Source organism: Lactuca serriola, chromosome 6 (assembly GCF_051521515.1).
Source record: "Lactuca serriola cultivar US96UC23 chromosome 6, Lser_US96UC23_V15, whole genome shotgun sequence".
Taxonomy (NCBI): domain Eukaryota; kingdom Viridiplantae; phylum Streptophyta; class Magnoliopsida; order Asterales; family Asteraceae; genus Lactuca; species Lactuca serriola.
Window position 1 is genome coordinate 31,127,297 of NC_136413.1, and position 3,672 is coordinate 31,130,968.

Consider the following 3,672-nt stretch of genomic DNA (forward strand, 5'->3'; position numbering starts at 1 on the left):
ACAGAGAGTAACCCAGAAATATGCCCTCATCGGCTTTAACATCAAACTTATTTCGGTTCTCTTTAGAATTAAGAATAAAGCACCTTGAACCGAAGATATGGAAAAATTTGACATTCGGTTTCCTATTGTTTAAGATCTCATAAGGAGTTATGGAGAATCTCTTGTTGAGCAAGGACCGATTCTGAGTATAGCATGCAGCCGCAATTGCATCAACCCAGAAGTATAAAGGTAGGGAAGCGAAACTTAGCATGGTTCTGGCTGCTTCACATAACGAGCGGTTTCATCTTCCAACAATCCCATTCTGCTGTGGTGTATAAGGGGCTGAAAAATTGTGAGTTATCCCCTTATCAGCCAGAAAGTCCTCAAAATCCTTGTTCTTGAATTCCATACCATTGTCACTTCTGATGTTTCTGACCGTTTTCTTTAGTTGTACTTCCACTTGCTTGATGAATGCCTTCAGCTTGGGAGTTGCATCTGATTTCTGCTTAAGAAAGAAAACCCAAGTGAAGCGTGAAAAATCATCTACAATGACAAGAATGTACTTACTTCCACCGATACTCTCTATAGCAGAAGGTCCACATAAATCAATGTGTAACAGCTCAAGTGCTTCCACTATCTTAGTATTGATGCGTGTAGGGTGGCTTCTTCTGCTCTGTTTACCCATCTCACACGCTGCACATAAATGCTCCTTTTCGAACTTGAGAAGAGGAAGGCCTCGAACGTGATCACCAATCACTAATTTGTTGATGTCTTTGAAATTTAGGTGTGATAGACGTCGATTCCATAACCAGCTTTCATCAGTGTTGGCCTTTGACAGCAGACAGATAGCTGGTGTCCCTCGAATTGGGTTAAGATTCAGAGGGTACATCTCTCCCTTCCGTGTAGATTTTAGCAGTACCTTCTGGGATTGTTTTCCATTATCTTGTACCCCTCATCATCGAATGATACCTTCACACCTGTGCCTATAACTAATTGCGACACGCTGATGAGATTGTGTTGCAATCCTTCTACATAAGCCACCTTTCTAATCGAGAAGTCTCCATTAGATATCATGTCGTATCCTTTTATTGTTCCATAGGAATTGTTTCCAAGCTTCACAGACCCACCATCTTTCAGGGACCGAAACTCTCTTAGCTCCTCCTTCCTCCCTGTCATGTGACGTTAGCAACCACTGTCTATATACCATTCATCGTCAAACTGCTTATCACTGATTACCTGCAAATTCAAGCAGATTTAGGAACCCAAAGTTTCTTGCGTCCCGGTGAGTTTTTCACAGAGAAAGGAATAACTACAGAAACATCAACTAAATAAGTTCGTTTAATAAGAGTGGTTTGATCTTTTCTTTTAATGGTATACACCTTGATTTTTGTTTTATCTTCTTTAAATTTTGGTGTATCAGTTGGGGTTGTTTTTGATGGTTTAGGATTTTTCGTTTGATTCCTAGGTTTAGAGGAGGATTTCTTATTTTCCTTCTCAGAATCTGATACCAGCTTTCCTTTTCCTTTGATGTCCTTTAAAGAATTTTTTTCAACTTGGGACTTGGTGGATCCATAACTAGGATTGGGACGGAATCTAGGTTTAGGACTGAATCTGGGTCGAGGACCGAATCTAGGTCGAGGACCGAATCTGGGTTGAGGATCAAAAGTGGGTTCAGGACCGAGACATGACTTTCGGTTCTAGGATTTGGAATAGTAGGAGTTTGGATTGAAATTTTCCTTCAACTTTTCCTTTCCCTCATCCATGGATCCTTTCCTGGGAGGCTCATAGTGGGATTTTGAGAATTCCAATGCCTTTTCCTTTCATTCAGATTCGTGGCATATCTCTGATTTCTCAATCGTTTATGTGCAGCTAGCTCCTTCTGAGATTTGTGAACATTGAAGCTTGCCTTTGGTTTCTCCTTCTGAGATGCAGTTGTCTTACATTTCATTTGAGATTCTGTACTCTTCTTAGTTTGAACTTTCGGTTCTTCCCTTTTGATTGGAACATCAGGTTCAACCATTGGTTCCTCAGGAACATCTTTGGTTCTGCTTGTGCTTGGAATGTCGAAACTGGAGGGTTTGTTGACGGGTTCTGGTATGTATCTACCTTTGACTCTCCATGTGGTTTTCTCAGATAGTCCCACAGTTTCGTCTGCGTTGTCAATAGGAGCAGACTAGAAATAGTCTTCGCATCCTTCAGCGTTATCTTCGTCAACTATGATTCTTAATTCTGCCGTTTGCCTTTGATTGACCCCAGTCACAGCATAAACCTGATTTGGCACGGTCTGAACCTTTTGATAGACCAAGGCCTTTTCCTTGAGTTTTGGTTTCTGTTCTTTTGACAGACGAGCAAACTCAACGGAGTTTTCTGATATAAGAGGTTTTTCATTTTCGGTTTCATTTTTCATAAACTTAGAGCAATCAATTTCATCCTCTACTGATATTTCACTCATCTCACTTTCCGTAACAAATTCAGGCGAATTATCTATGTTTATTTTATTATCTTTAACAATTTCGGCATTTGATAGATCGAATGTTTGTATAGTTTCAGTTTTAATCTATTGCCTATCATTTTCATCTAAGATATTTTTAACATACTTTTATGTTCCTTAGAATCGACGAAGGTTTCTATCTTATCCAAACCTAGCCTATACGAACTTGATGTCTCTTCAAAGGACACTTCTGATTCACATTCTGCTATAACTTCATCTTCCTTAAATTCAAGAAAGGGAAAAATCATTTTATGAATTTTCTTTCCAATTTCACAACTTAAATGTAATTGAGCAATATTGGTATAAAGACGCTTAGCAATTAAACAGAAAACATTTCTTTGTTTTAATAACTTTAAATTGTCTCTTTGCAAATAAATGCTTTCATCCCTAGCTCTAACTAACTCCGCTTCCTTCAGCTCAATCCACATTCTCCTTTCCTCACTTTTTGAAGACACCCTGCCGAGTTGGTCAGTTAGGTTAGAATTCGCTAAGCGGGTTTGCATGAGGCTACTACTTAGGTTAGAAAATTTAAATTTTAATTCATTTAATTCTTCTTGATAATCAGTTTTTGAAATTTTAAGAGACTCAAGAATAGAATGTACCTTTTTGATCAATCAATCGTAGTCGTTGATCTTCTCACTCACCGGCTTGGCCGCAAAACACTTGTTTTCTGTCAGGTTCGGTTCCGTATCTGCACTTTCGGTTGATGGAACAACAGTGACGATAAAGCACTTTCCACCCGAACCTTCATTCTTTGCCGCATACGCCTTTCCATGAGTGGGCCTTCTAACCTCTTCGTCTTTAGAGTCGGTTGACCAGACTTCAACGCCACCGAACTCATCTTCCCCAGCATTCTCCTATACGATTAAGGCATTCATCAAGCTGTTGGACGCCTTTTTCTTTTTGACTTCTTCTAATTTTCGCATATAATATGCCTCATCATCTTCACCCTCTCTTTTCTCATCCATCTTTCTCAACATACAATCTTTGGCAAAATGGTTCTTACCGTGACAATAGTTGCAGTCATATCCAGAGTCTCCAGCAAGCTAGCTCTCCTTTTTCTCTTCATCCTTTTGAGATGAGACTTTCGGTTCATCCTTCATCTTCTCAGAACTGTAACTTCCCTGCCAGTTTCGATTCTTGCTGACGGGAAATTTTCTCCTTGCAAATTTCTTTGGATTTGTGACCATCAAGGCATACTC